Genomic DNA, 16,924 nt, shown 5'->3' on the forward strand with positions numbered 1-16,924 from the left:
ATTAGGCGTAGTTTAGCATATTTAGAACTTGAATAAAGGATAATGTAAAATAATAGTTAAAGTTCTAGAAAGAATTTTGAATACTTAATTATACACCTTTCAAATGTTTTTATTCATGCAGTAACTGATCAAAGTTTGTTGGTTTCACAAGACTGTCATTTGTCAATCCCAGAAGAATCAAGTGAAGTCCTGCTACGTAGACACAACAATAATCTGCCGTAAAAAGGGCGAATTCCAAAATTCAACAGTGCCATTTGGCGTTGGCACACCTTTCCCTTAAAGTGAACTTTTGTGATCATTGACTTCCGGTATTGCTTCAACGTAGACTCAACATAATTAATGGCCCAAAGGAACTTAGAAATTAAAAATGCAATGTAGTAGTTTCTATGAGAGACATGTAACGTGTGATAGGTGACTTATAGTTTACTTAAATATGGATACAATAACTTTTTATTTAAAAATAATATCAGAAACAAATTTGTTTTATCCAGCAACGTTTTGAGCAAACAGTCTTCCTCAGGTTTAATATGAAAATAAATAAGCATTTGCTCAAAAGTTTGTTTTAAAGTTGTGCAAATTCTAATTGCCGTAATACTTATCTCTTGTCTAACGTTCATCTTGCAATGGCCAGGTGGTTTAGGCGCTTGACTCGTAATCCAAGCGTCGCAGGTTCAAATCCCCGTTACACCAAACAAGCTCGCCCTTTCAGCTGTGGGGGCGTTATAATATTGTGGTCAATCTCACTATTCGTTGGTAAAAGAGTAGCCCAAGAGTTGGTGGTGGGTAGTGATGAATAGCTGCCTTCCTTCTAATCTTACACTGCTAAATTAGGGACTATTGACAGCTAGCGCAAATAGCCTTCATGTAGCTTTACGTGAAATTCTAAAACAAAACAAACAAACCATTTTGGAAATTCTAACATATCGTTCCAGTCAGCATTGTACCAACTTTGGCGTTTTGGTAGTTTCAGTACTGATTAATGTTGAATTTTAGAAGTTCCTCAGTGAAACAGCGGCTACTTTACGGACTAGAACTCTAAGGTTAAATAAAGATATTTAGAAACAAACATTACGTCAGGTAGAGGCACAATTAGAATTTAGAATATAAAACTATGAACATATGTTAAAAATAAATAATTGATATTATATTGAATGAAAATAAATATAATATTCAATCTTATTACAAATTTTCGTGTAAGGTTAAGTTACTGTTATGTAGCGTATCATAAGATGGCGCCACATATCCAAAAGTTGAAAGGTGAAGGAAACGTACAAGATTCCAACCGAAGCATGTAGCGTACAGTAGACGAATATCACACATGTACTGGTTATAACGTAACACCAGTACCTGATGTAATACTCATTCACTGAATGCTATCCCATCACCCTTTTCGAGTGAGCTACAAACCAATAGTAAAAGAAAAATTCGAATAAGTTTTAACATTGATTTCCTTTCTCATTTTTCCAGTAAGTTCACTAACAATAATTCATTGTAAACATTAAACTTAACTTTAAATCATTTACTAACCAATGTATACTAGAAACATAACTGACAACTCTCAAATACTCAAATGTACAAACACTGATTTCACTAACCTCATTCATTAACTTTGAAATGTTAAATTTATAAGCACAATTATTTTATTTTATCCAAAACAACTGAAAATCTTTACGGTTACCAAGAAAGGAAGGTTAAAACATTCGTATAGAAACAGGTAAATTTTACGTTCTTATTCTATAATTCACTTTGCTACGAGATGATGATGTGAATAATGTTTACCAAAATCATGTTTGCTCGTTTATTCACAAGTTGCTACATTACCATGACAATGGCTAATGTTTTTTTTGTTGTTTTTTTATGGTGAATATGCACACTTCATTAAAATATTACACAACTAATACGTCTGCAGTGCTCATAACGACAGTGATACAAAAGTCAGGATACCATTATTTTATTCTCATCGCCACCGATATTTTTGGTTCGCTACTTGTATGTATATTTTAATTACGATAATTGGTTAACCTTAAACATATTACAGTAATCATAATGTGACATTGTTTCACAATATCAGCTGTGTATATTTTAAGGGCAGTTTAAAATTTAAAAAAATATCACACTGCTTTTACCTTAACATGTATTAGCTGAGAAATATTAGCAGGACACCCCAAAATTATTTAATACTGAATTTAGTAGTGCAATTTTATAGCGGTTTAAGTTGAAAGTGCCTAAATTTCAATTTATGCAATAAATGACTTGTTGGAAGAATAAAATACAGTGAACAGTGCATAGTAGACAAGAATATTTGATATAATAAATCCAAGAATTACTCCGAAATTTAACAGTATCTGCTGACCTATGAAGCTATATCGACAAACAATTTAAAAGTTTAGAGATATCTAAATACAAAACTGAAATATAAAATCTTAATTTACCTATATTTCAACAGTTCCTCCTTAGGGAAGAACAAAAAAAAATTGTTTTCCACCACCATTAAAGTTACGGCGAATGATCTTCTTAAACGGATAGTCGTGCAGTTAGATAGGCGAGTAACTTGGTGCCTATCACATCTCACCAGGTACCCCGAAGTTAGCTTATCCAGAGTTACCTCATGAGATTGGACCGTCACCATTATACATTCCGGGGTAAGGTTTGTGCAAGGTGTCAGAAGTCATGCAGGTGCAAGATTATAACTACAATATTTCCAAACATTGAATAAACTTACATCAAGTTCTCTTCTCTTCAGCTACCTTCCCTTCTAAGAGAAAAAAGAAAAATCAATAATAAATGCCAATAAGTCGTGCATAAAGATTATTTAGTAGTAAATAATTGGACACATTGTAAATGATCAAACCTTCTTCACTTTAGATATATAAATCCTGTTCTTTTCGTTTAATATAGTCGGTGGTCCTTTGAGTATGTTGAAAAATATGAAAGCAGCATCACGTCTTATTGTGAATCAATGTAACATGTTATATCTAATTGTGTCGAAATTCTAAACAACCGAAACTTTCTGTGCCGCTAGTAATTCTTTGTTTCCAATGTTCAAATACAATAAAAAATGTCATATCTGTCACAGAAATTCTGAGATAACAAATGTTTCTTTTACATTGCAAATGCCAAAATGCAACATTGGAAATCATTCTATTTCGGGAAGGAAGCGGTTCCGATTTCTAACATCTTATCTACAACGCCGTTTACACAAAACTTGTATCGGTGTGGCTTATGACGTGTAACCGTTTTGATAAGGTAACCATGTTGTTTACATTTCGTTCAATAAGAAGCAATAGATCACGATTGTTTTATTTTTTTTAATTTGAAAACAAGGTGAAGTACATAAAAAAGATATAATGCACTTAATCTAATTAAGTTATGATTATAAAAATAATCTATTATTTGTACATAATTTATAACTAACGTTTCAAAATAAACTCCATGTCAAAGAATTTAAAAACTATAATATTAGGTTGAGGAATAATTCGTGAGCGTTTTTTCAAGTTAAAAAATATATTCATAAATGAAACGCTTTCGCAAAATATTTCATGTCATTTGGTAGATAATTTTTTGCTCTAATAGATGGTGTGTTTGATTTTCATATGTCTTTAATTTTTGCTTTCATTTTCAGCTCATTAAATGGAATGTCAAGTGGACAAAATCGAGCATTTTCGACACCATCTGCTTTTCGCATTTAATTTCTTACAATTTCGTTTAAAACAATGCATATTATATACCTAGGTATTACATGAAATAAAGTATCATAATAAATGTTTTGGGTCTAATGTGTTCATGCATTGAAGTATTGTATAGTCTTGCATGTAATGCTTGAATGAAGTTATTTAAAAACGCTCACGAATTATTCCTCAACCTAATATAATGACCGAATGCTATAACAAATGTAAATTATGCATTTTAAGAATTTATATATTTTGTTAAAGCCACTCGGGATGCGTACAGAATTTCCATAAAAGTTCGTTTTGCGACCAACTCTTAGGAAAATAATTCATACCAGAAATTCAGAAAATTATTTCCAGCATCAAGCCTCATCATAACGTACTATAACCAGGCGCTGGTTTCGTGTGCAACTTGTATCAGGACCAGTATCGAATACAAACTGCAATCCGTGTCAGATTTAACTACTACTGTTAGTGTGGAATGTATTGAATAAATAAGTAAGGAGTATTAGTGGTTTTATGCTTACACATTTTGGGAACAGCAAAACAGTCCTCATCACGAAATGTTTTAATAACAAAAAAGAAGAGAGAGAGTACAACGTCACGTTGAGAAACTCCTTAAACAAATAACTGCCTAGGCTTTATCTTATTGTACTGCTTGAATAAGTTAAAAACCTGTACAAGCAAATACAGATGTTGTGCTCATAGCTGAGGGTAACCTGGAACTTGCTTTATCATCTAAAAACTTTTTTAAAAAAAAAAAAAGCAAGCAAAATCACAATGAATTCAGCGAAAATGAAAATCGACAACACCATAACTAAAATTGCCAGTCATTCAGTTTCAAGTAAACATGTTAAGGCTTAAATTTTATGAAACTACAAAATTCCCAATTTTTTCCCCTAGCTGTACCTTAAGGGTATAAATATTTTAGCTGCTTATACATCATCGCCCACAGCAATGTTGTTCATATACTGTGTATGCCTAAAGAAGAACGAAGCAAAGAGAATAACGCTGACGTTTTTAATCAACAATTTCCTACATTTCACAATTCGGAGAAGCCCTTGTGTTAAGCCTCGAGTGAAATAAATAAATAAGATGAAGAAATGTTTGATTACACAAGTGTTTACGTGAAATATTAATAATTCCATTTTTAATATTTGTTTAACCCAAATAATAATGACAGATGTTCGTATATGCAATGAGTTGTCTTGATTAATAAATAGTACGACATAACTTGTAAACATAATATGTGCAAAAATTCGGTATTTTTGTTTTTTAACTTTACTCAGTTAAGCGTTGTCTGACTAACTAGGTAAGGTTTAGTTTATTAAAAAGGCAAAAAAATTGAAAATTAACTATTTAGAAAGTTGAATATATTTAATTTATTCGTCCATAAGACAGGAGGGTCCATTCGTACACAAAGAACATGCCAGCTGAGTGTAACTATTATAAAATAAACGTTTGTCCTGAGTCCTCCGCCTCTCATGATGGCTGTGACAAATATGAGGTTCTATAATGCAAAAGTAGAATTTTGATATCCGCGTTAGGCAGAGTATAGATAGTACGTTGTGTAGTTTTGAGCGTAACAACAAACAAAATAACATCAAGTCATAACAGAAAAGACAAAGAGCAGACAAAACGTGTAAACATCCAAGTGGAATGCAGAAAAACACTTATAAATACATTATAAAATTAGATAAGTAACCACTTTCATTTGTTTTTCATCAACTTTTGGAGGTTCTGAATAGTGAAAAATAAATATGAAATAACATTGATGTAATTTGGATTTCTAGTAGTTACAGGGTAACTAAACATAAACCAAAAATATAAAAAAAAGAAAAGAAATGGTTTCAATATTTATTTAAAATAAATCAAACTTAAAAGGTTCAATATATGTGTATAACAACGTTTTATTCTATCAGATATATTATTCTTTCAATGGCATTTGACTTACGAACCGGCCAATAAATGTATTTATGTTTTGGCAGGTTTACTTTAAGTTCAGGAGTCAACAAAACTACCTCTACAAGCATCATTTCCGCTCTTTTCATCATAATGAAATACTAAACCTAAAAATGAAGTTGACCCGACTTCATAAATGCTGTAGAAGTAGTTTTATATTTCTTTGTGTTCTGGTGTTTACGGGCATATTTAAGTACTGACGTCACTTCCTACAGTGCCCGAAAAGTAATGAGTTTGTTACATAATGGCAACGTGATAAGGTATAAATTAACCTTACTTTTTTGAGGGGAAAAAAAGGCGAAATGAGAATAATATCACCACAGTAAAACATAAAACTTTTATTTCTCGCAACAAAGCAATTCCAGTTATCTGTTGCTTGAACATCCACAGATCTTTCGTGAAATCGAAGTTTTGAAACTCAAACGGAGGTTCTATAATACTGTTTTTAAATTATGTTTAATGTAACTTGGAACTGCTCTAGAGTGAGACAGAGGAATATGATTTGGGTATTATGGTAGGGAGGTGGCTCGTATGAGTCAGCAACATTCAAAACATCTTTACATTAAGAATGATATTAATAAAACTTTCACATTTCAAAACCAGATTCAAAATGTGTAGAAATTCTGTGCATACACATTTAGGACAAGCAAACAAAAGCCTTGAAATCGCAAGAAGTGCCACAATAATCATGAGAAATAGTAGTATATACAGTTATATCAAAATGAGGGGGTGGGGTGATGCTCACGTGAACTCGGGAGCCTATATTTCAAACCAACAGTATCACTTGAAGGTTGTTGTTTTTGGAATTTCGCACAAAGCTACTCGAGGGCTATCTGTGCTAGCCGTCCCTAATTTAGCAGTGCAAGACTAGAGGGAAGGCAGCTAGTCATCACCACCCACCGCCAACTCTTGGGCTACTCTTTTACCAACGAATAGTGGGATTGACCGTCAAATTATAACGCCCCCACGGCTGGGAGGGCGAGCATGTTTGACACGACTCGGGCGCGAACCCGCGACCCTCAGATTACGAAGCGCACGCCTTAACGCGCTAGGCCACTTGAAGGTTTTAGAATTTCGCCTTCGCAGTTTGAAACAGATGTGGTTACTTGCTTACTTTCCAGGTGCGCTTTAGCAGCTGTAGATTTTAATTTCAGTGTTGTATTCGATATGTTGGAAACTTTTCGATATCCTAAACATTTAGACGTATTCTTTCAGCCACCTAGTGGCTCAGCGAAAAGTCTGTAGGCTTACAACACTAAAATCAAGTTTCGATACTCGTAGAAAGCAGAGAACAAATAGCCTCTTGTGTAGCTTTGTACTTAACAAACAAACTAATTATTCTTGTAAAAAAATCGGTCTTTAAAATCAGTCTCTTTGACGTTACGAAGGTAGTACGATACCACCCGAAAAATGATCGCTTTTGAAGACATGTAACAGTCCTTTCCGAAGCAAAATATTCCTATACTCAATCTGAATATTTTTTTATGATCTGAACACTTAGAATTTCCAAGACAAGAATATAACTTGTGTTTAATGACATTGGAACAAAGGAATATGTGCCAACTTTACGCCCCAAGCCCATAAAGAAAGAGACCTGCAATAAGTCGTATTCCTGCCGCAGTAAGCGAAACGTAGTATCTTGTAACAGGTGAGAATCCACTAACACAAATTTCAGTAGCAAAAGCCGTCCGCATACCTACGCAAGAGCACGCAACATAATCAAGAAGAATCTCTACATAGGAACAAGACAACCTGGAATGAGCTTACCAACATAAGACTTCTAGTCATACCTCCCTTTCAATCGTTACATTCATCAAGAAGCTGGACGTGATGAAGTGGACTGCAGTGACGCTACGAGGCTTCAAAATTGTTTTGATAGCACGTACTCAACTTCTATAGAATTTGAGGATGTATTTATTGATTACAAGTCAGAAGAAGAAATTATTTCCCTGTACAAATAATTAGTTATATTCCACTTCGAATACTATGCACAGTTTTGGTTTCCCTGTCAAAGAAAGGATATTGACTCAGTGAAAATTGTCCACAGGAGTGCTACATAAATGATTCCAGGGATGCAAGACTCACTGCACAGGGAAATGTTAAGATCTTAACTTATTTTGTATTGAAAAAAAGACAGATAAGTGACAATCTTAATAAAATTTACAAAAGCTTCTTGGGTGTCAAGAGAATATGTTTGTTTATTTTGTGTTTAGAATTTCGCGCAAAGCTACTCGCGGGCTATCTGTGCTAGCTGTTCCTAATTTAGCAGTATAAGACTACAGGAAAGGCAGCTAGTCATCACCACCCATCGCCAACTCTTGAGCTACTCTTTTACCACCAACGAATAGTGGGATTGACCGTAACATTATAACGTCCCCGCGGCTGAGAAGGCGAGCTTGTTTGATGTGACGGGGATTCAAACCAGCGACCCTCGGATTACGAGTCGAATCCCTTAACACGCTTGGCCACGCCGGGCCCGTCAAGAGAAAAACCAAAGATAACAGGAAAAAAGAAGACAAATTTAAGATTTGGAAAAGACAGGACAAATTTCAGTTTAGGTATTTTGATCTTTCTAACAGGGTGATTGAATTATATAATTAAGTTTCATCCGTATTAGTGAAGACCAGCAGTGAAGGTAAAAACTGGAAACGAAGATTTATTAAAATTAGAGTGAGCTTAAATTTCTACCGTTTTCAAGGGTTGATGTGTTGTCTGAATGCTATGTTATGAAAATGACAAATATAAAACATATGTAACAAAATATTTACTTTGACTGAATTTGTAATTGTTTCAAAAGTGGACCAGTTAAAATGTTGCGATATTTTAAAATAAACCTCTAAATATATTTTAATATCTCAAGCGTTCCAAAACAAATTACTGCCACTTAACAAACGTAGACCTGGCATGGCCAGGTGGTTAAGGTATTCGACTCGTAATCTGAGAGTTGCGGGTTCGAATCCCCGTCACACCAAACACACTCGCCCTTTGAGTTGTGGGGGCGTTATAATGTTGTGGTCAATCTCACTATTCGTTGGTAAAAGGGTAGCCCAAGAGTTGGCAGTGGGTGGCGACGGCTACGTTCCATCTAGTCTTACATTGCTAAATTAGGGACAGCTAGCGAAGATAGCTCTCATGTAGCTTTGCGCGAAATTCAAAACAAACCACACCACTCCAGTGGCACAGCAGTATGACTACGGACTCACACCGCTAAAAAAATTGGTTTCGATACCGGTGATGGGCAGAGCACAGATAGCCCATTGTGCAACTTTGTGCTTAATTTCAAACAAACACATCGGTGAATTGCTTATTTACACTTAGATAGTCATATAGACAGTTATGATTTTAATACTAATAACAACAAAGTTTACGCCAATTACAAAGCAACAACGATACATTTTAAAATAAGCGACATCTTAAGTTTCTGATTATTTAAACTGTCAGAAAATGATAGTTAAACTAATCTGAACATATTTCCTAAATATATATTAGTAGACAGGATGGGTAGTTCAAAATTTTCCTATTGCTCCTTATGAACACATACACACATAGAGAGAGAGAGACAAAGAAAAGTTAACACTTGTTTAACAGGTGCTTGTGTATTGATAAGGGCTTCTGCCCAAGTGGACTTTGTTAGGAGTTGCTATGGTGACCTGTACATACATGCTACCCAGAGGGAAACGTTTTCCTCTACAGGTTAGCTTTCAAGTTTCAGCCAATGTACTACTTTACATCCACATTATAAGTGTGCAACAATACGGGTTTAGTAAATGCCCACTAATAACGATATCTGAAGCACGCAGATTACGTGTTACGTTTAAAGGTTAATTTAGTTGGTTAAACCAAACAATGCTGGATAAAGCAAAGTAAAAATGCGGTTAAAGAAAGTATGAAACAAAAAGGTATTATGAATTATTGTTTGCGAAATATACTAAGGTAATTCAAGTTATCAGTCAGTAACTAAGTCAAAAGCTTGGTCTGTAGTTTTAATTTTAAAGGAACTCGAGCCTCACACTTCTTATATGATTGATATTTTTTCCGAGTAATATGCCCCCTGGTGAGTCAGCGATAATTTTTTGGAATTACAGCGCTAAAATCGAGAGTTCAATTCTCCGCGAAGGACAGAGAACAAATAGCCAGTTGTGTGTCTTTACGCTAAAAAAAAAAAAAGTCAGATAATTAAAATGTAATAAAATTCTTATTGATCAAAATAAGAACAATAATTGTAGTTAAATAGCAATGTGAAAACATTGGTACATAGTAACTGTATGTAGATGCTGTACAAAATAACACTTGCTAGTTTAGAACGATTCAGTAGTTAGGATAACTAAGGCGTAGTCGAGAAGACGTTTGTTGTACACCTTGTTAGAATAACGTGCGAATACACCCGTATAAAACACACAGTGCATTATCATCATCGTCATGTTTCTGATAATACATAATACAGTAACATATATAATAGTGCAATTAGGAACCAGTAAAATATAATAGTGCTTTAATAATGTTGATAATTGAAAATAATTTTAGTATTATTTTACCGCGTGACACCAAACATTCTTTCAAGACCATAAGCACCTCCACAATATGTTGTTTTTATGTAATAGCAAGGAGGAGAGATCCCTAAAGCAAGACTTACCTGTACCCAACCACTTCTACCTACGAATACTTTTCACATACGATAAGTTAGCTTTCTTTTTAATCCTCATGATTGCAGTTTCCAATACTTAAAATTTAGAAACAGCATTTAGAGTTGGCCGTCAGTGGGAGTTAAATATTGTTTGTTGTTGTTCAGTTCGTGGCGTCGTTGGAATCATCCCTAAATCCGAACAAAACACTGTCTACTCTTTCGTTATAAATTCATACAAAAGACACATTAATGGTGAAAAAGAAAACAAAACTTAATCGCATTTGTATCTTAACCTTCAACAAACTTTCGATTACTCTTAAAAAACTGCTTGTCTCAATAAAATTATTATTTTCAATGAACTCGCAACTTTGGTGAATAAAAGAAAAATTCACAAATAAAGTTTTGTTGGAGAAAGTTATTGTAGGCCTTTGGTTACTATTAATAATAAACATAAAATATGTGATAAAAATTACGTTAACTTTAGATGTTTGTTTGTTTGTTTGTTGTTGTTTTGGCCCATTTCTCTCTTAATTTGTCAGTTGCAATGTGAAAATCAGAGACAAGTAGCATTTTAGACTTGTTTCTGGCTTCCCATAAATCACCGTAAAAAAAATGTTTTCGCTTGGTGTCAGAAGTCGTAAGTTGGGATGGACGAAGACAGGCATAAAATTCTTATAAATGCTATTTATAAACGCAGTATAAAATTTTAAAGTTAAGAGTTTACGTGTACCACTGGAACAAGTGTCCCATCTAACCCTACGCAACTGATTTGTAGTTTAGGTTATACATATATACAACACACGACGAACTCAAAGAAAGGGTTAATAAACCACGAAAACTTGTTTATTTCATTTTTTCATTTTTTTTAAATTTTCCCAATGAACTATATGTGGCGTATACATATATATATAATATTTCGACAATTAAGAGGGCAACCTTCGCGGCAAGATCTATATCTTGAACAGCTTAATTATTGTTCGTAGAATCGTAACATTCCATAGCGAGGTGAAACATTTCACGGCGTGGTCAGATGGTTACGGCACTCGATTGTAATTCGAGGGTCGCGGGTTCAAATCCCCGTCACACTAAACATGCTCGCACTTTCAGCCGTGAGGGGCGTTATAAAGTTACCATCAATCCCACTTCAATCCTTGGTAAAAAGAGTAGCCCAAGAGTTTGCGGTGGGTGGTGATGACTAGCTGCTCTCCTCTAGTCTTAATTAGAGACGGCTAGCACTGATAACCCTCGTGTAGCTTTGGGCGAAAAGTGAAATTAAACGAGTAAATCAACATTCTTATATTAGTTTTTCTTGTTGGTCACTAGTTTGTTTTGAATTTCGCGCAAAGCTACTCGAGGGCTATCTGCGCTAGCCGTCCCTAATTTAGCACTGTAAGACTAGAAGGAAGACAGCTAGTCATCACCACCCACCGCCAACTCTTGGGCTACTCTTTTACCAACGAATAATGGGATTGACTGTAACATTATAATGCTCCCACGGTTGAAAGGGCGAAAATGTTTGGTGCGAGCGGGATTCGAACCCGCGACCCTCGGATTACGAGTCGAACGCCTTAACACGCTTGGCCATGCCGGGCCTTGGTCACTAAGTAATACAGTTGCAAAAAATCCAAAAAGAGCACTTACTGAACGTCTAATATTACACAGATTACAAATGTGTTTTCAGTACTTGTTTCGAAGGTCATGCTTCACATCATCAGTGACCAAAGAAATTATTGTTGTATATCATAATAGATAGCACACCCAGTATCACATAATTGTACTTACCTTCAACGTTGTAGTTATATATAACTTCAAGCAGTCTTAGACGTGATTTTTATGTTAATTTAACGAGCTACTCATGCTACGTTTGATGAAATAAACATATCTACACACACATGTACGCACACATTAAAAACACCTGGAAAAATCCCAGAGGGCCTACTTGACAAAGGACGTAAATTAGATTAATGCTTTGTTATCAGAAGAAACATTATCTGACTAAAACTTTCACGTTAGCACCTAAACTAAAATACTCGTATTACTTCTACCAATAATTATTTAAAGGAGGTACTTGACAATACTTATGTTGAAATCGCTATGTCCTACCTAGTTAAGGACTCGACTGTATTTTCAGTATTAATGATTCTGTGAACTGTGTACAACTCGTGTTTTAACAGAGTTACATATACTTCTTAAAGTATGGATTTTTGTTATTTTTGTCACACATTACTGACCATTATAGTGTTTTTTTTCTTGTATAATTTTAGAATCCAGTCCACCTCTTTAAAACAATTACATTGGCCTACTTCAACATTTATTCGAATTAAAACAAAATATCGGAATAAAAATACCTGTTATCACATATGATTCCATAAGATGAATAACAATCACCCAACTGATTAAAAATCATCCAAGAAAAAAAATCTAATTACCATACCTAAAGCAACGGGTCCTCCTCTCCCTGTTGTGTCAACACACTGAGTGCCTAAACTATACCCGTCTTACGGCTCGTTGTTTCTTTATGATCTCCAAGATCAGCCAATCAACAACTGACATGCATATTAGTAAACATGTGCGTCATGTGCCAGACCGGCATGAGGAAGACACAGTTGCAAATGTTAGTGTACCCGGTAAGGGTCAGGTGTTCTCTGACAGAAACATTTGTTGAAGGCTTCCTAAAATGGAAAACATAAATACAATGAGAGAACTTCGAACTCTATAAATAGTAGTCACAACACCTGTTGAATTTAATTTGTCATCTCGTGCAACTTGAGGACCTGACGTACAGTATGTGCGATAGTTCTCTGATAAAATAAACCATATTATAAATCAATAGTTAACCATGTAAATTATACAGTAAAAGTTGTTAACATGCTTATATGATTCCTATGTCGGCTTTTCTACCTGCTTTCAGTGTTTAAGAACCTATCAACTTGAATTGCAGTTAGGTGTACCACTTTCACACTAACGGATAGTTTGAGAGAAATGTGCACTTTTTTTATAATACAGTGTCAAAATATTAATTCACTGATAATCCCGCCAACTAGAAATAATTCGCAATAGAGGGAGAATCGTCGTTGTGGTCGAACTTGCTAAGAACGCCAAATAGAAGAGAGAGAAAGAAGCAAAATCAAGATGTATGTTAGCTTCCTGTGTTTCATTTGTTCAAATAATTGTGATTAAACTGCTGACAAAGCAAGCTACCTATATTGGTCAGAGCATAAAATAACCCGCTAATGAATATAAATGATTTAACGTTCTTAGTTATAAAGATAAGAATGCAATGATTCACTGATGTTAACGATATTTTCGGTATTGTTCAAAAGCCTCGTTTGCAATGGATATAGCGAATGTAGTGTTTGACTTTTTTTTTTTTTTTTGCTTTATATGGATTATAGATATAACAACGTTTAGTGATCAATGAAAGGTTATTAAATGGTTCCGACAGCGTAACTTGAGTAATATTAAACAAAATGAGTTGTTAAATAAACAAGAAAGAAGTGTTCTAATTTATCAGTTGCTAGATCATAATTAACACCCTCATCCAGTTTACTATCGGAAGTTTGCTGATGAAGAGAGTAGTGGTTTGAATTACTATTGAAGTTAGGGTTGCTGATTTGCAAATACACAGCAGCGTTGGAAACAATATCTTTGCACTAAATTTGTTTTGAATTTCGCGCAAAGCTACACGAGGGTTTGTTTCTTTGATTTTTTTTATTTCGCGCAAAGCTATACAAGAGCTGTCCGCGCTAGCCGTCCCTAATTTTGCAGTGTAAGACTAGAGGGAAGGCAGCTAGTCATTACCACCCACTGCCAATTCTTGGGCTACTCGTTTACCAACGAATAGTGGGATTGACCGTACTTATAACGCCCCTACGGCTGAAAGAACGAGCATGTTTGGTGGAACAGAGATTCGAACCCGTGACCCTCAGATTACGAGTCGAGTACCTTAACCACCTGGCCATGCAAAGGCTTGCATTAAGTTAAGAAGTTAGATAAATATAACCCATGAGGAAACTATTTTATATACAAAAATGTGTATTTAGACGGATTTATAAGGAAATATGCAGCTATTGAAATAAAATATTGACAAATCAGGAATCATTTGAAGAATTACAAAGAAAATAATAAAAACTTATTTCAAGACTGGGGTTTGTTAAATTTGTCGGGGAATAGCGGGACCAAATCGTCCATTCCTACACTGCTGGCAAGTGTAGTCTATAGAAACTTCTAATCTATGATAGAATAAATTACCTTTAAAGTCGTGAATCACTTAGTTGATTCTAGACACCGACATGAGATTCAGCGTAGGAACGTACAAGAAACATTAATATACTTCAGAATTAAATAAATCGATTATATCACGAAAACCAACTTAGATTTTATTAGGTAAAATATAATGAATTAGACCATTATTAGTTATGACAGGTGTTTCAGTGGTAAAATAAGGTGGGTAAACTAAACGTTTTGCAGGTTGGACCTATTAAAGCATTGGAGAAGTGAGTAAAGCCACATTCCCCAAATGAGAAGTGGGCAATCTCTCGACTACACCACAGGGACTAAAATCAGTTGAAACTACTTTGTTTATTTCATTAAGCTTATGAAGTTTTCACCGCATAATTACTAGGTGAGATCAGTACCAGCGTCAAATAAAAACAAAACAAGCAAATATCTGGGGCTTGTCTTGCGCTTACTAATGTTGCACTGGGAGAGTGCATCCTAAAAATGTCCACTCATATGACATCCTGATATCTGATTATTCTGAATGGCTCTTCTTGTTAAAGATAGTCAAAATGTCTGGACATCTCCCTCCTTCTCAAATCAAAATAGTGTACATCAGAGAAATAATTGATTACAAATTGACTGATTCAATAATATCATATTAACATAGATTAATAAAAGGTTCGATTAATAATAAAAAATATTTATTTGTTGGCCTTATTTCCATGACCTAGGATGATACGTCTCCACGTGTGATGTGATATCTTCTTTAATATATTAGGAGTGACTTTAGCCAAATTTTCAGATTTCTTGTTTTCATTAAATCTGAAAAAAACAGCAACACCAAAAACGTCATTACTAAACGTAAATCTGAATTGTTAACATGAGCTTTAAATAAGGGGTGCCCAGACTTTTGGCTCACCCTGTACTTTAGAAGGCCTTGTTGATACTATTGTGAAACGTAGTGATTAAAGAGTGATGTGGTGTTTTGGGGTTGATTAATTAATCTGCTACCAAAGGCATTAGGATAAAGAAAACGATCAGCTAGACATAGATTGATTGAAACGGGTTTTATCAACTATTAATTGTGCGAGAAACAAAAACCGTAAAAAAATTAGAAAATATATTTCTTTCTTCCGGTTAAAAAGTCCATGAACTTTTTATGTGTCCTCTTATTATTAATGTTGTTCTCATATTAAAGGCTTTAAACATACACAAAAAGATTCCTTTAAATTTGAACGTGATGTGTAACTGTGAACAATGGATATGACGGTTAATTTTTAAAATACCACTAGAGAACGCTAGAGATAGATAATCTATAACATTGATAAACCACTTTAATAGTTAGATCAACCTTTCAAAATATGTCAGCACAAACTCTTAAAGTCTAACAACGAATAGCATAGGATCGATAAGCTGATTGAATAAGGGATAAGGTAGGATAGATATGCTGTTCGAACAAGAGATAAGATAAGATAGGATAGATAAGCTGAGTGAACAGAAGTATTGTGCACTGATTTGATAATATATGTGTAGCTTTGTATCCACACACACACATACATATCTACATCGCAATAGATTTGATTAGGTATCCAGCTAGGGATAATAACCTAGAAAGGTTGATAGATACTCTTGTACAGAAACAGGAGGAGAATAGTTACCTCGTTAGAATGGCAGTTATCCCTCTAAAAATAACACCCATTCTCCTGAAGACGATACTTACCATGTTAGGGTTAACATTTACTATGTTGATAATGATACTTACCTTGATAGGGAAGTTATGTCATAGAAAGCATTAGTCTTAACCCACTACAGATAATATTTATTCCTATACGAGTAACGATTATTCTGCTGGTCTGTTAATGTCTTTGTAAACAGGCTTTTGTCGAGGATAAATAACTATATAAAAAAGATTCAATTTGTTTTCACTAGCTTTTGTTATGTGTTAGCCGATAACTAACTGATAAAAAACCTTCAACAGTAAAAATTACATTAATAAAAGTATATTATTTTTCAAACGAAAATTAAACCCAAAATACAATTACATTCTGAGAGTTTGAGTAGAAGCAGTTACTTATTTACAGTTAGTTTTAAGTCCTTGCTTTTCTTTCTGAGCAGAAGTTTTACCCAGTATGTACAGCGCTTTACTCTCTATTATACGTTTGAAATTTAGTATGTACGCGATATATTGTAAATAATGATACATAATACGGCACCAGATATTGGTTTGTAGTGGACTTGGTGTCAGAAATATTAATATAAATAATGCGCAAAATCAAAAGAGTTCAGTGTCACGACATTTTTCATCATGAGCAGAAGTAAGAAGACAATGTACCCTAATGAAAAGTAGTACCATAATGTTACCAAATTAAATATTTCAGTGTGACTGTTTGAGAAAGATTACTTTTATGCTACATAATGTTAATAAGCGATACGTTCTAAAGAGAAAAAA

The 16,924-nt window shown here is 34.3% G+C and overlaps 1 protein-coding gene and 1 long non-coding RNA gene across 4 annotated transcripts in view; one reads left to right on the top strand and one right to left on the bottom strand.

Annotated features, from left to right (window-relative positions):
• Positions 1-1,186, top strand: part of LOC143252866 (uncharacterized) — a 28,994-nt gene extending 27,808 nt beyond the window's left edge. For both annotated transcript variants that reach the window (XR_013029224.1, XR_013029221.1), the window contains one exon: positions 122-1,186. The gene's annotated coding sequence lies outside the window, so the exon portion shown is untranslated. The remainder of the gene's footprint in view (positions 1-121) is intronic.
• On the bottom strand, positions 460-12,826 carry LOC143252883 (uncharacterized). Of its 2 annotated transcripts, none has more exons than XR_013029226.1 (3): positions 12,689-12,826; positions 2,723-2,755; positions 460-882 (listed from the first exon to the last, which is right to left on the bottom strand). It is a non-coding gene; the product is annotated as an uncharacterized LOC143252883 (long non-coding RNA). The 2 variants fall into 2 exon arrangements; XR_013029227.1 differs by having other exon boundaries at positions 2,433-2,755.
• Positions 12,827-16,924: the final 4,098 nt, after the last annotated feature.

This window comes from Tachypleus tridentatus, chromosome 1, assembly GCF_004210375.1.
Source record: "Tachypleus tridentatus isolate NWPU-2018 chromosome 1, ASM421037v1, whole genome shotgun sequence".
Taxonomy (NCBI): Eukaryota; Metazoa; Arthropoda; class Merostomata; order Xiphosura; family Limulidae; genus Tachypleus; species Tachypleus tridentatus.